Source organism: Equus caballus, chromosome 19 (assembly GCF_041296265.1).
Source record: "Equus caballus isolate H_3958 breed thoroughbred chromosome 19, TB-T2T, whole genome shotgun sequence".
In the NCBI taxonomy this organism is placed as follows: Eukaryota; Metazoa; Chordata; class Mammalia; order Perissodactyla; family Equidae; genus Equus; species Equus caballus.
In genome coordinates this window covers 47,597,582-47,614,272 of record NC_091702.1, presented here as the reverse complement: position 1 = coordinate 47,614,272, position 16,691 = coordinate 47,597,582, and positions in this window count along the sequence as shown.

Below are 16,691 nucleotides of genomic sequence, written 5' to 3'. Positions count from 1 at the left end.
GTCCTTTAAAATCCCACTCCAATTTGACCACTTTTCTGAGGCTTTTTCTGATCCACCACTGAGATACACATGATTGCTCCAACCTCCCAACCTCAGTAATGGTCTACTTGTTATTCGGTGAAAGACATTCATCATTTTCTATCTTGTAGCACAGGTACGTGATGTTGTTTCATTTCCTTTGCTCCTTGAGGATCCTATTAGTTTGATATGTTGCATTTTCATTATAATCCAGTTCAAAATACTTTCTAATTTCCTTTCTGATTTCTTCTTTGACCTATGGGTTATTCAGAAGTGTGTTGTTCAATTCTCAAACATTTAGAGATAATCTAAATTATCCTTTTGTTATTGATGTCTACCTTAATTCCACTGTGGTAAGAGAATATATTATGAATGAGATAAAATCCTATGAAATTTATTGAAGCTTGTTTTATGAGCTAACATATGATCCAGGTTGATTTTGGCAAATTGTGCACGCACACTTGAAAAAACGTACCTTCTGTCATTGTCAGATGCCATGTTTTATATACGTCAGAACAAATGGTTCCTCCTATGACTGTAGATTTCTTACTTCTGTCTCATTTTGCTTTATATATTTTCAAACTATGTTGTGGGTACATACAGACAAAATTTTTATATCATTTATGGCGAATCGATTCTTTTATCATTGTGTCATGTCCTTCTTTATCTCTACTAAAGCTTCTTGACTTAAAATTTACTATCTAATATTAATATAGCTAAATAAGTTTTCTTTTGGTTAATTTTTTTCCATCCTTTTACTTTCCATCTTTCTTTAGTTTTATATTTAAGATGTGTCTCTTATAAGCACCATATACGTTTTAAAAATATCTAGTGTAAATCTTCCAATCAGAATATTTAGTCTATTTATATTTAATACAATTATTGGTATATTTAAGTTTTATCTACCATATTATTTGTTTTTTATTCAAGTAGCCTGTTTTATATCCCTTATGCTTTCCTTTTCTTCCTTTTTTTGATTGATCAAATATTTTTTGGTTCCATTTTCTCTACTATTAGCTTTTTCTGTTTATATATTCTTTTATTATTTTATTTAGTGATTACCTTTGGGATTATTACATATACCCTGGGCTTCCTATAGTAGATATACTTGATTAATTTGACCAATTCCCTGGCAATACTTGGACGTTAGAGCATTGTCATTCCATTTACTTTCTTCTACTTTTTGGTTATTATTTTTATGCATTTTAATTCTACATATATTTGGGACCCCACAAAACAATATTATTATTGTTTCATACTCTCAATATGCACTTAGATTTATTCATATATTTACTCTTTCTGTTTTCATTCTTTCTTGCATTTCCTTACTTTTATCTGGGATCATTTTCCTTTTCCTGAAGAACTCTCTAGTTGCTCTTTTAGTGCAATTCTTCTGGGGATGTATTCTCAGTTTTTGTTAGTCTGATACAATATTTCCTCTCTACTTTTGAAAGATATTTTTGCTGTGTGTATTTTGAGGGTCCGTATTTCTAGATTAGCAGTTATTTTCTTTTACATCTTATATTCTGGCTTCCATCATTCTGTTAAAAAGTCAGCACCAAATCAATTAAAAATTGAAGATAATATTTTTCCCCTTCTAGCCAATATAAAATTTTTTTCTTTGACCTTGGTTTTTATTAGTGTTACTATGATGTGTCAGGATGTGATTTTCTTTACATTCATCCTGCTTGGGGTTTGCAGGTCATCATGAATTAGTGGCTTGATGTCTTTCATCAGTTTTGGAAAAATTTTAGCTTTCATCTCTTCAAATATTGCCTTTGTGCTATTATCTATTCCTTTCTCTTTGTCTCGTTCCCTCTCTCCCCCTCACTCCCTCTCCTTCCTCTCCTTCTCTCCTTTAAGGACTCCAATTACATGTAAATTAGAATATTTCATGTTATTCTTTATGTTTTTTATGTTATTTTCTATATTTTTCATCCTTCTTCCTGTGTGCCAGCTTTATGGTAAGGTAGTCGTGAGGACCTGCTGCTGCTGGAGGAAACTGACCTGACTTGGAGCACCTCAGAAAACCTCTATGCCTGGATGTTGTTGAAAAGAATAGCAATCAGCAGCAGTATGGTCAAGGTTGGCATTGCAGCTGCCTGGGGCTGCGCTAAAGGTTGAGGCAGCAAGAGAGCAGCCAAATATTTTAAAGGGAGCCCTGGGGAGCAAGAGACCACAGGGAGTTTTGAAAAGCCCATTGCGTTGCTCTTTCTTCTTTGCTGGTCCTAAGCCTTCTTCTGTTATCATTTCCTTTCTGTTTAGAGAACTTTCTTTAGTCATCCTTTACTGGCAGGTCTGCTGGTGACAATGTTATTTAGTTTTCCTTCATCTGAGAATGCCTTTATTTTCCCTTCATTCTTGAAGTATATTTTCCGTGGATATGGAAACAGGGTTGACAGTTCTTTTCTTTCAGCACTTGGAAAATGTTGTGCCACTTCCTTCTGGCCTCCATGGTTTCAGATGAAAAATTTGCTGTCCAGGGCGCCAGGGCTGCCACTGCTGCAGGGTTTGAGCTGCACATCCTGCGCAGAATCACTTTGTAAATCAATAAACTACTTAACACATTAAAAAAATTTGCTGTCATTTGAACAATTTCTCATTTTTCCATTATAGACAATACATCATTTCTCCATAACTACTTTCATGATTTTTTCTTTCTGTTTCTGGTTTTTCAAAGTTTGATTACAATGTGTCATGGCTTAGATTTTTTTTCCTATGGTTTATCCTTTTTGTGGTTTACTAATATTTTTGAACCTATAAATTTGTGCCTGTCATCAAATTGGGAACTTTTTCAGCCTTGGAATATTTCTTTGAATGTTTCTCCAGCCCCACCCTCTTTCTCCTTTGCTCCTGGAACTCTGATGATGTAAATATTAGATCTTTTGTTATTGTCCCACACAGCGCTGAGGCTCTGTTCATTTGTTGTTGGTGTTCAGATTGGATGGCTTCCATTAATCCATTTTTGAGTTTACTGATTCTTTCTTCTGTCATCTCTAATGTATTCTTGAGTGCATTTAGTGAGTTTTATTTCATTTATTATAATTTTCAGTTTTACAATTTCTCTTTGTTTTTTTTTTTATAGCTTTGTTTCTTAGCTGAGACTTTCTCTTTTTTTATTTGTTTCAAGAATGTATTTGCTAGTTGGAACATTTTTATGATTGCTGCTTTACAATCCTCTTCAGATAATTCCATTTCTATCTTGTACATTTTGGGTATTATGTTGTTAGACTCTGGATACTATTAATTTTTTTTTTGGCAAGGTCACCCTGTTTAGATATAGTGCTCAGATAAAGTGGGGGTGCATGTTCAGCTGTCCACTAGGTCTTGTGACACCACACTGGGTCCTGTGACACCAACTGGCACCAACTCATTGCTGTTGGGTTTAGGTGGAAGTTGAGCTCCCTACTGGACCCCACACTAGAGGGGTGATAAGAGTGCCAATTAGCACCACCTCATACTTCCCTCTTTCACCTTGTTGCTACTGGGTGGGTGTGGGCTTTCAACTCTCTGCTGGGCTCCACTCAAACTGGGGATGGGGAAGTGGGGATAGTGGAGAAAGTGGAGGGCCAATCTGCATCACCTCATTTCATCTCATTGCTGCCTGGCAAAGACAGAAATTCAGCTCCCCGCTGGGCCCGGCTGACACAGAGCAGGAAGGAAGAAGAATGCTGACTAGTGCACCCCCTTTTCTCTCCTAGCAACTGGGTCAGCTCCTCGCTTGGTCATGCTGACACTACCTCAACGGGGGAATTGCAGTACTGCCTGTTATCACTGTTTGACCCTGCAGATGCAACCCTGCTGGGGAAATCAGAACGCTATCATTGGTTGAGGGATGAAAGTTCAGCTCCCTGATCAGTCGCACAGACACTATAGTGGAGGAGACAGTTCTTCCACTGGTGTTTGGTTAGAGTAGGATGGATATTGTAAAAACTGTTTTCTGTTCTGCTAAGCTGCTCTTTTTCCAGTTCTTTGGCTAGAGACAGCAGCCATTATGGAGGCCTTTTTTGGCTGCACCTGTTCGTCTTTCCACGTTATAGGCTTCTCCAGCACCCTGTCTGAAATATATAGGAAACAAAAGGAAACTCAAGGAATTTGCCACCATGTCATTCCTCAAATCCTGAGATCCCTAGGTGGTCCACCTTTTTCTTCTCACCTTTCAGAATCTTCCTATGTTTGTTGCGCTATGTGTAAGATTGTTTAGTAGAGAGAGGGAGGACTAGGAAGAAATGAGGCCACTCCCTCTTGGCCAGAACCAGAAATCTTAAGCTGTTCTTAAATGTACATTATAAAGTCTATAAATCTCAGTTTTTCTTGGCCATTCTCCTACTGCAGTACACTTTTTTTTAATAGAGTGATTCCTGTGAGTTTGCTTTCTAAAACCCCAAACATGATGTGATTTTTGTTTTGTCAACCTTTCCTTTCTTCCATAGACTATAGCAGAAGCTTTTGTGAGAGGCAGAATAATGCTTGGTGTGGTGCAGGGAGGGTCTATAAAGGCTTGCGTGGTCCCTGATAAATTAGGAGGCCAGTCTAGTGGCACATAGACTGTGCTGCAATGCATAACTTGAGTAGTGGCATATAGCTTACTTCCTAGGCTGGGCAGTAACATACAAAGCCAGCCCAATCTACTTTTTTTTTTTAATTTAATGGTGACTTTATTTGGTTTATTTCCTCACCAAGACATTGTAGATAAGAAGAGGAGGAGGGAATTGTTCTTTAGTATATAATGTTCCTTGAGTGTTGCCCTGGTATTTCTAAGGTCAGCTGTATTGGAAGTTGTCAGCTTTTCCCTGAAACCAAGCATGAGGTTCAATTTTGATGTCATATTGGAATCCACCTTTAATATGCCTGTTTTCTGCATTGCTCTGATGCTCCCTGAGACACTAGGAGCTCTAGAAGAGGTGGATTTAGTCCTAACTAAAGGTAAGTTCCTTATTGTTCTGGTTATGGAGGCAGCTTTGTATCATTATTAGAACAAATATGGACTCTGGACTGGCAGACTCTAGTTTGAATCTCTATTCTGTTTACTACTATGGGTCCGTTTGCAAGTTTCTTAATCTCTCTGAACCTTGAGTAAAGGATGATAATAACTGTTAACAGAGTTTCAGAGAGAATAAAATAAAATAATATGTACAAAGCATTGGGGATACAGTAAGCACTCCATAAATACTACAATCTACTATGTTAAGTTTAATAAGTGGCGAAGAAAGTTCAGATCTTCAGTAAGTTAGAACTGTATTGTTGTAAACCTATCCTGGGCTAACTCCATCTACAATCTCTAGAATATTCAATTATGGAAACTCAAAAGGAGCCAGAATTCTAATAATGAAGCCTAGCAGTCTCTGAGCTCATGGTAATAAATCCCCCAAAGACAAGAATCATATCTGTATTTCTCTTATATTCTCCACAGGATCCTCCCTACCCAAACCTCTCTGTTAGAGAAACTCTCCAGCCACAACCCAGAAGAGGGGAAGCCCTAGGGACTTTACCATCCTTGCAGATTGGACCAAGGGTGGACATTAGCCCAAGTAGGGCTCATCCGAGTCTCTCAAGAATTTATAATTGAGACAAAGGTACAGAGAGTCAGATGGTGTAGGACATCAAATTCAAGGTGGTATAGGTAGTTGGGGGGCAGGGATGTGGGCCCCATGTCAACTTTTGTGTAAGCAAAAGTTAAACAGGCGTGAAATTGGAATCCTGTGAAAGAAGGTGGTCAGCAGAGAGGACAGATGAGCAAATCCAGAAAGAAAAGCTAAAGTGTGAGGACACAGTTTGAAAGAGAGACAGAAAGAGCCACAGAAGAGACAAAAACAAATAAGGACAGACATTCAGGGAAATGTGAGGAAGATAAGGGGACAGGGTATCAAACGGGACCCACACATTGGAATCGTCACCGAGAGTTCAGACGACGCCAGGTATCTGTTAACTGCACACACCACTGAGCCTCTGTTGCTAGCAGAAGCAGCCTCTTTACCCCTGATTGATGGTGATCCTGCCTTGCTTGAAGACTGTATAATGATCCCACTTAAGGTGATTACCTGGCAAGTGAGTGCCAATTCTCCTCATGCCCTACTTAGTTCTCCTTCACTGCCTCCACATCTACCACTAGAGCCAGATCCTAAAATGCCTGTGGGGCCAGTTACCAAGCCAAATTTGGAAGCAAGAGACCTGCATGGCAAAACAGTTACAAAATTGCACTAATGTTTATCAGCAAAACCCTGGGGGAATATACATGGAACTGAATTGTGAGGGTACCCCACAGGGATGGAGGAAAATAAATTTCAATTAGGCTGAAATTATTATGTAGGTGTACTTACCAGAGCTTCTGGATTCAATGTGCTATCACACACGGTTGGTAGAGTTCTAATTATTTTCTCTTTTTGTTCTGGGTAGACTGAAAATTGGATTCACTTCTGGCCTATGCTGAGTTGAGATGCCATATCTCTTGTAGAGGAAGGAAGAGAAAGATTTAGAGAGATGAGAATGTTAGAGTGGATCTGTTATATATTACCAGCCCCAAGGACATGCCTGTCATAAGAGCATTGAGAAATACATTAAAGGAGATAGTATCAACATATTTGAAAAGCACCACAGTGGCTGTCTTCTGTAGGTCAGAGATGAACATGGAAAATACTGATATTGAAACAGGTTCTATGATTTCAGTAAGGATGGTGACATCCCAGGGTGGCAGGGACTAATAAGTAGCACCAAATTACCAGAGATAACTTGGGCTGGTTATTTTAATACGCAGAAGAGCTGATGGGGTAATCATAATGGTTTGGCCCACAGGAATATTTGGCATTGAATAATTGATCACAGGGTGCCTAGCACTGGAATAGGAGGTTTAACATGTTTATCTAGGTAAAGAAAACTTTCTCTGAAGTAAAAGCCCTTTGGTGAGCATTTACCTAGGACACAAATGTTCTGACGCTCTGAGTTCGTTCTGAGAGATCCCTTCACATACTTCTTTCTCCAGGCCAACTTGTTATCAATCCTCATATCTTACTGCTTTCATATCCTGGATTGTCCTGCCAAATCACTAGCCCCCGTGCATGCATTTCTATAGAGCTGCTCCTCAGGCCAGCTTGCCTACAGGCGAAACAGACAGTGAGGTGTCCTGATGAGAATTCTGCCCACTGGATGGAATTCCCTGTTTTTCTTTACTGCAGGGCCACTCCTTGATGGGGCTGCTGCATTGCAGAAATCAACTCCAGCTGTCACGCAAAACTATCTATAAACTAGGCCCAGATTTTTTATTTTTCAGTCAACTGGCCATAGAGAACACTCCATGTGGCTTAAGCAAAGGACGAGGGTAGGATGGCAGTGCAATGGGAATAGGCATCCCAGGAGTGAAAGTCATCTGCTCATCTAATTTACACTTGCTCAAGCCCAGTCCCCAAGTATACCACATGATGAAGGAGTGTTGCTGGACATGCCTGACCCTATGGCTTGGTAGATCAAACACCTAATTCACGTGGAGCAGCTGGTGTTCCACAATCAAGTGCATGTTCAGTTTCTAACCACAGCCCAATAGCAAGCCAAGAGCTCTCTCTCAAGATGAGGGAATTTCTTTTCAAAACAGGCATGATTTTGCTCCAAAACCCTATGGACCTCTATTCTGACTCTCCTATTAGGGATTCCACAGAGTCCATACAGTATCATGACCAGTCACAGATATTTTACAAACCATTGGACTCACTGGTCATAAATAGAGTGACCATATAACTATCATCCAAACTGTGACGCTGTTGAGAGTGAAAGGAGGCCCTAGTAATAAATATTCTGGGATAACAGGCATAAATTAAAACTACCCTGAGATGTATGGTCATTGAGTCATAAAAGCCAAGTGGCTAGCTTTTTTGCTATGCATCCTTGACAGCCAGAGTACACATTGAAAGATGAGTCCAGGAAATTTTGATAGAGAACTCTCAATTCTAAAATATCCTGGATTAGGTTACTGAGTTTCGAGATAAGAAATCTTCAAGTATTGAGGGAGAAAAAGTAAATATTTAATCAGTTCTCAAATGTAAGTGTGCATGAGAAGCCCCTGGATGGTTTGTTAAAACAGATACTAGATTCTATAGCTGAAGTTCCTAATTCAGTAGCTGTAAAAGGGGGCCTAAGAATTTGCATTTTAACAAATTCCCAGGTGATGGTGCTGCTAATCTGGGGACCACACTTTAAAAAACATTGATCTACAGAGAAGAGGAAAAAGCTCCTCACAGACTGTCCTCAGTCCTTTTCCACGTCAACATTCAATACCAAAAGATAATAGAGCAATTGCTACAATATTCTAAAGAAAAAAATATACCAAGATGTGGTTGAAATTTTAGGGGTACTGACAGCTTTCATAAACAGGAACAAACTCAAGTAAGATTGCCTTGTGAGAACCTCTTGCAAAAGTCATGCAATGATGAAATCCAGGTAAGAAAAGATGAATAAAAATAAAGAACTTGAGGGGCTGGCCCCGTGGCCGAGTGGTTAAGTTCGCGCGCTCCGCTGCAGGCGGCCCAGTGTTTCGTTGGTTCGAATCCTGGGCGCGGACATGGCACTGCTCATCAAACCACGCTGAGGCAGCGTCCCACATGCCACAACTAGGACCCACAACGAAGAATATACAACTATGTACTGGGGGGCTTTGGGGAGAAAAAAGAAAAAATAAAATCTTAAAAAAAAAAAAAAAACTGCTTTATTAAAAAAAAAAAAAAAAAAAAAAAAAAAAAAAATAAAGAACTTGGAATTGGAGAAGCTGCATTAAATATAAAACCAATACTAATTAGGAGAATTATGATTTTAAGATAGATAATAAATATTATAAACTTTGATAAAATATACTTATATATTTGTGTACACAAACAGAATAATATATCTCATCTATAAAGAATAAACTATGTAACCAAAATTTGAGCCTCCCTTAAGGAAGGGCAATGACTTTAACTTAAAAGGAAACTGAACAATATAACAGGTCCTAAAAGCACTTTTTTCATTCAGACAATATGTTGTAAATCACTTTTTTTCTCATAATAGGATCGAGAGGGCACAGTATATTTTTGACCTGAGGGTCGAAACAAAGGTTATACTTACTAATTCAGGTTCAGATGAGATCTCCAGGAATACAAAAGTTGATTAAGCTCTATTTTACCGAGAATTTCTCTGCTGTATTTTCCTGCTATGCCAGGTAAAGAAATTAATACTCTTGTGCGGTCAAACTGTCTAATGACTCATCTGAGATACGAATCTTTGTGTTTGTCAAGAACTGTGAAATATGTTTGAGATCATGAAAAGAAGTCCGAAGGCCTGGCTAGTTCACGTCTTGATGATTCTGAACTTAAAATGAACTTTATGAACTCTGTCCTCCATGAAACTACCCCCCCACCAAAAGCACAGCATTTTATTCTACAGAATTATGAAAGACCAGAACAGTTTCTGATTTTTAAGATGGCCATCAGAAGTTTTTTTATCCCTTCTGTAGAAGCTGGAAAATAACCTTGAATAAAAATGGTCTTTTTCAGGTTTTCTAAAATAAATATAACTGGGAACTTTGCTTTAAAAACAAAACTAAGTTGGGAGGTGAGGAGCAGAGAGATTAGAGGAAATATGAGAGTGGCTAGCATTCTCATTTTTATACCAGGAAGTCCATTTGAAATCTGGGGTTTTAAAGCGCAATGACTCCAACTGCTCAACGTTTTCCATTGTTTTTTTCCCATAATCTGGGAGGGCTGTTTTCAAAAATAAAATCTCCTCAATTGAAAGATTTGAAGTTTAACAATTCCTCCAGTTTCACTTCACTTTCCTTTTCTTCTGTTAGAGTAGAAAAAAATTTAATTAAAACTAGCATTCAGGGCTGGCCCGGTGGCGCAGCGGTTAGGTTCACACACGTTCCGCTTAGGCAGCCCTGGGTTCGCCGGTTTGGATCCTGGGTGTGGACATGGCACCGCTTGGCAAAAGCCATGCTGTGATAGGCATCTCACGTACAAAGTAGAGGAAGATGGGCATGGATGTTAGCTCAGGGCCAGTCTTCCTCAGCAAAAAGAGGAGGAATGGCAGTAGTTAGCTCAGGGCTAATCTTCCTCAAAAAAAAAAAAAAAGACTAGCATTCATATGAACACATTTTAAAAGGATTTCTGTCACTCATTATATATGCAAAGAACACATTTTGGAATGATGTTCATCTACCATACTTAAGATTTTTATATTTAAGATATAGTAGACGTATCCTAGAATTCACTCATTATAAGTGTACAATTTAATGACTTTTAGTAAATTTACAAAGTTGTGCAACCATCACCATAACCCAATTTTAGAACATTTCCATCCCCCTAAAAAGAAAACTCTTGTCCATTTGCAGTCAATTCCTTCTCCAACACCAGTCCCAGGCAACCACTAATCTACTTTCTGTCTCGATAGATTTGCCTTTTCTAGACATTTCATATAAATGGGATCATACAATATGTGGTCTTTTGCATCTGGCTTCTTTCACTTAGCATGATGTTTTTGAAGTTCATGCATGTTGTAGTATGCATCAATAATTTTTTTTATTACTAAATAGAATTCCCTTGTATAGATATACTCTATTTTGTTCATCCATTCAGCAGTTGATGGAAATTTAGATTTTTTTCTACTTTTTAAGTTATTATGAATAAGGCTTCTGTGAATGTTTATGTACAAGTCTTTATGTAGATATTTATTTCTTTTGAGTAGTGTAGGGGATCAAAATTGGCCACCCCAAAATGTGTCTCTTTGGCTTGATTATTTTTAAGGACAAAAATCTCTGAAGGAAACTTTGACCTTCCCTCTAACTGCCTAAAAGAATTTCAGACAGAATGCCCTGAGAGGAAGGGGCTATCACTATAGATAATTCTAGGTGTGGAAGACCAGAAGGAATCTAATAAGGGCCACTTTTTCAAAAGATCTCTTTCAGGTCCCATTGTCTATAGATGGCCCAGCAAACATTTGTTTATCAAACATTTGCTTTTCCATCTCCATGTGAGTTGCCTTCCTCCCCTTTGAAATCCCAAACCACTACCCACAACATCCTCCTTTGTCTTTAGGTAAAGATGGAATTTAAGGCGGTGGCTTCAGCCATTTTGGTGAGTTACTCAGTTTTCCTGGGTTTCTCCCATGTACTCATATTATTAAACTTTGTTTGTTTTTCTCCTGTTTCTCTGTCTCCTGTCAATTTACTTCTTAGGCCAGCCAGAAGGACCTAGGGGGAGAGGAAATTATTATTCCTCCCCTACAGTAGATACCAGGGAGTGGAATTGCTGAGTCATATGGTAAATTTAAGATTTTTTTTTAATTGCCAAAGGCTCTTCAAAGTGGCCCCAACATTTTACATTTCCATTAGCAACATGAAGATCCCCACATCTCCACATCTATGCCACAAATAAATGTCTGTCTCTTTTATTATTGTCATTCTAGTGGGTGTGAAGTGGTATCTCATTGTGGTTTTAATTTGTGTTTTCCTAATGAATAATGATATGATACAGAGAATCTTTTCATGTGCTTATTAGTCATCTTTAGGTTCTCTTTGGTGAAATCTCTATTCAAGTCTTGCCTTTTCTTAAAAATTGGGTTCTGTCTTCTTATTGAGTTGTGAGATTTCTTTATATATTCTGGTTAGAAGTATTTTGTTAGAAATATGATTTGTGAATGTATTCTCTAAATTTGTGGCTTGTATTTCCATTTCCTTAATGGTGTCTTTTGAAGTGCAAAAGTTTTGAATTTTGATGAAGTCTAATTTATAATTTTTTTCTTTTAAGGATTATGCTATTGGTATCATATCTAAGAACTCTTTAATCCAAGGACACAAAGAATTTCTTCTATCTTTTTCTCTAAATGTTGTAGAGTTTTAGCTCTTAGATTTAGGTCTATTATCCATTTTGAGTTAATCGTTCATGTGTGGTATGAAGTATGGATCTAAATCCATCTTTTTGTATGTGGATATCCAAATGACCTAGCACCATGGGTCTCTCGGGTACCATGGGGGACTATCTTTTCCCTCATTGAATTATCTAAACAGCTTTGTCAAAAATCAATTTACCATAAATATAAGAATTTATTTCTGGACTCTCAATTCTGTTCCATTGATCAAATATGTCTGTCCTCATGTCAATACCACACTATCCTACTTATTGTAGCTTTATAGTACATTTTAAAATTGAAAGGTGTAAGTTCTCTGATTTTATTTTTCAAGATTGTTTTGACTATTCTGGGAAACAGCCTTGCATACTTAGAATAAATTCCACTTGTTCATGGTGTATAATTATTTTTATGTATTAAAATATTTGGTAATATTCTGTTGATGATTTTTGCATCTAAGTTCAGGAGGGATGTTTGTAGTTTTATTTTTTTGCAGTGCCTTTTATAACAACTTTGCACTGGCCTCCTAAATGAGTTGGGAAATGTTTCCTCCTCTTCTATTTTCTGGAAAAGATTGTGTAAACTTAGTGTTAATTATCTTTTAAAGGTTTGATCGAATTCTCCAATGAGACTATCTGGGCCTGAAGGTTTCATTTTAGAGAGCTTTTTAATTAAAAATTTAATTTCCCTAACAGTTATAGGGCTTTTCAGATCATCTATTTCATCTAATTCATTTCAGTTTTGGCAGTTTATGGTTTTAAAGGAATTATCCCATTTATTCTAAGCTATTTATGAGCATAAACTTGTATGTACTACTCCTCTGTTATATTTTCTTAATGGCTGCAATATCTGGAATGATGTCTCTTATTTCATTTGTAATATTGGTAATTGTGTTCTATTTTTGTCAGTCTTGCTGGAGGTTTATCAATTTTACTGATATTTTTGAAGAACCAGCCTCTTGTTTCCTTGGGTTTTTGTAATGTTTTCCTATCTCCAATTTTATTTTCTGTTCTTTATTATTTAATTCCTTCTGTTTGCTTTGGGTTTATTTTGTCCTTTTCTAATTTCTTGAAGTAAGAACAACTATTGAATGATACCTTTCCTCATCTTTAATGGAAGCATTTTAGTGCTATAAATTTTCCTCTCTGTACTGCTTTAGCTGAATCCTGCATATTTTGATATGTTGTGTTTTCACTTTTATTTTAGTTCTATGTACTTTATTTCTTTTGAGACTTCCTCTTTGACCCATAATTATTTAGAAATGTGTTTGCTCAGTTTCCAAGTGTTTCAAGAGTTTCCTGTTGTCTTTGTTACAGATTTTCAGTTTCATCCCATTACAGTCAGAGCACACACTCCACTGTGACTGCAATTCTTTTACCTTTGTCAAGGATTCTTTTATGGTATATCTTACGTTTTGTTTTGTTTTTTTTCTATTTGGTGAATGACCCAGGGGCAATCGAGAAAAATGTATTCTGCTATTGTTGGGTAGTCTGCTTTTTATATGCTAATTAGATCCTGTTGATTGATTGTGTTGTTCAGATCTTCTATATTCTTAAGACTTTTTCCCTAATAGTTCTATCAGTTGCTGGAGAGGAGGGGTGTTGAAGTTCCAACTATAATCGTAGATCCTTCTTTCTCATTGCAGCTTTATCAGTTTTTGCTTCATGTATTTGAGGCTCCATGGTTTAGTTTGTATCCATTTAGTATATTGTGTCTTGATCCTTTTATCATTATATGATGTCTTTTGTCTCTGGTAATTTGCTTTGCTTTGAAACCTACTTTGTGAGATATTAATGTTGCCACTCCTGCTCTTCTTTTTTATTATTAATGTATACATGGCATATCATTTTCCATCCTTCTACTTTCAACCTACCTGTGTATGAATTTGAAATTGGTGTTCCAAGTGAATTTCTTATATGCAGCATATAGTGTTTTTTTTTCTTAATCCATGCTGCCAATCTGTGTCTTTTGATTGGTGTATTTAGACCATTTACATTTAAGGTAAGTAGTGATATGTTAACACTTTAGTATGCTATTTTATTGTTTATTTTCTATTTGCTTCCTCTGCTTCTCATTGCAGTTTTTTCTCTTTATTGCCTTTCTACAGGTTACTTGAACATGTTTTAGGATTCCATCATGATTTATTTATAGCACTTTTGAGTTTGTCTGTTTGTATGGTTTTCATAGTGGTTGCTCTGGGTGCTACTTATAACCATGTACTAGTATCTACATTTACCACTTCAAATGAAGTCTAGAAACCTCACTTCCGTATAGGTCCCTTTACCTTCCCCACCTTTAAGTATCATTGTTTTGAGTATTAGGTGGTATTATAATTTTTGTTTCAATCATAAAATATTATTTATAAAACTCATAAGGAAAACAATTGTCTATTGTGGGGACTCATATTTCTGCTCTTCCTACTGTTTCTTCCTGATTCCTAATGCTGTAAGTTTCCTTCTTTTATCATTTTCTTCTGTTTGAAGAACTTCTTTATCCTGTAGGGGTAGGTCTGCTACTCACAAAATATTTTAGTGTTCATTCATCTGTGAATGTTTTTATTGTCCCTTTATTCCTGAAAGATAGTTTTGCCAGATACAGAATAATGGGTCAAACAGTTCTTTTCTTTCAGCCCTTAAAAAGTATTTTGCCATTTCTTTCTTCATGGTTTCACATGAGAAATCCATTCAAATTAGTGTTCCCCTACAGGGAATGCATTGTTTCTTTCTGGCTGCTTCTAAGATTTTTTTTTTTGTCTTTAGTTTTCAAAAGTTTAATTAAGATGTGTCTTGGCATGGATTCTTTGGGTTTATCCTGTTTGGTATTCAGTCAGCTTCTAGATTCATTCAATCGCTAGGTTGGTGTCTTTCATCAAATCTGGGAAGTTTTCAGCCATGATTTCTTCAAATACTCATTCATCCCCACTCTTTCTCTTCTACTTTCTGGGACTCCAAATATATGCATAGTGAATATATTGTCCCTGAGGCTCTGTTCATTTTTTCCAGTCTATTTTCTATTGTTCAGATTGGGTGAATTCTACTGTTCTGTCCTCAAGTTCACTGATTCTGTCCTCCATCATCACCACTCTACTCTTGAACCCATCCAGTGAGTTTTTGTTTTATTTTTCAGCTTTATCATTTCCATTTGTTTCTTTTTTGCACAATTTCTATTTCTTTTCTGAAATTTTCTATTTTTTCATTTAAGAGAATTTGTAATCAATTGTTTTAACACTTTTATAAAGTCTGCCTTAAAATTCTTATCTGATAATTCCAACATCTGATTCATCTCAGTGTTGGCATCAGTTGATTTTGTTTTTCCTTCACGTTGTGGTTTTCTTAGTTCTCTGTTTGTATTCTAGACATTTTGTCTATCATGTTAGGACCCTCTGAGCCCTATTTAACGATTTATTTTACAGGGAGTTACTCTATTTAGGTTTAACGTATGAATCTTAGCCTACTTTGTGGGTTGTAATTCCAATGGCTGTTTAATTTTCAGAGCCTTTGTGGTGTTATTTTGGTCTGCATGATGTATTCAGTGATGCTGGGGCTTGCACTAGTCTCTGTTGGTGCTGCCTGAGGGGGTGGCAGGAATTTCCTCTGGCTGGGTTACCAGCTATTTCTTGGTGAGGGAGGGGTGTGGAGAAATCCTTCTATTGATATCCCCCAGCTACCCAGGTTTTTCTGGGCCAGAGAGGAGAGTCTCAGTTCCATGGAGACAGTGGCTTCCAGAACCAGGTTGCTAGCTACAGGACTGCTAGCTGTGACAGGTCTTTTTTCACAGTCCTACCAGTCAGCTCTAGAGTCTCTGGCCCTCAGAGACAAAGAGGCTCCCCCAGCTGTACCACCTGCTTTACCTCAGTCTCTCTTACTGGTTCCTCCAACCCACTGCAGTCTGTCCCCATGGAAGAGTCTCTGTCCCAGCAGAGAAGGAGAATACTTCCCCCAGTCACTTATATTTGGCAGGGCTCCCCTGCCTAAAGTTGTCAGAGGGACTCCCACTAGATCCAGGAGGAAGAACGAGCTACTGGGCTACCTTTTGTTGCTAGATGAGAAGATGGAAAATGCCAGATCTGGGTGGCCACCTTCTTTTGGTTGGGGGATGCAAGATGCCCTGCCTTTATCTTGTTCCTCTGGTCCTAGGTTCCCAAATCAGCTCGCCTTCTTCTTAATATTCTTAAGAGTTCCCCTTTGCCTATTTCTTGTGCCATTTCCAAGGTTTATAAATTTGTGTTCAGTGGGGAAGAGCAAGGAAAAAAAGGTCCATGCTATCTTGTCCAGACCAGAAGTCTCTCACCTACTGAATTTTATGTGTTCATCATCTGTTAAAATTTTTATTTATTTATTTTTTGCTAATTTAGACCCAGTTACATTATGGATATCAAAAATCCTAAAGAGGGGCCAGCCCGGTGGCACAGTGGTTAAGTGTGCACGTTCTGCTTTGGCAGCCTGGGGTTCACTGGTTCGAATCCCAGGTGCAGACATGGCACTGCTTCACAAGCCATGCTGTGGTAAGCATCCCACATATAAAGTAGAGGAAGATGGGCACAGAAGTTAGCTGAGGGCCAGCCTTCCTCAGCAAAAAGAGGAGGATTGGCAGCAGATGTTAGCTCAGGGCTAATCTTCCTCAAAAAAAAAAAAAAAAAAATCCCAAAGAAACCTTTGCCCAATGCAGACATTTAAACTATTTTCTCCACACACAATGAGGCTGGGAAAAAATGGATATATCAACACAACAGGATCTAAATTGAGCTTAAGGCCATATGCATAAAGATACTGTTGAGGCATACACATACATACACACACACACACACA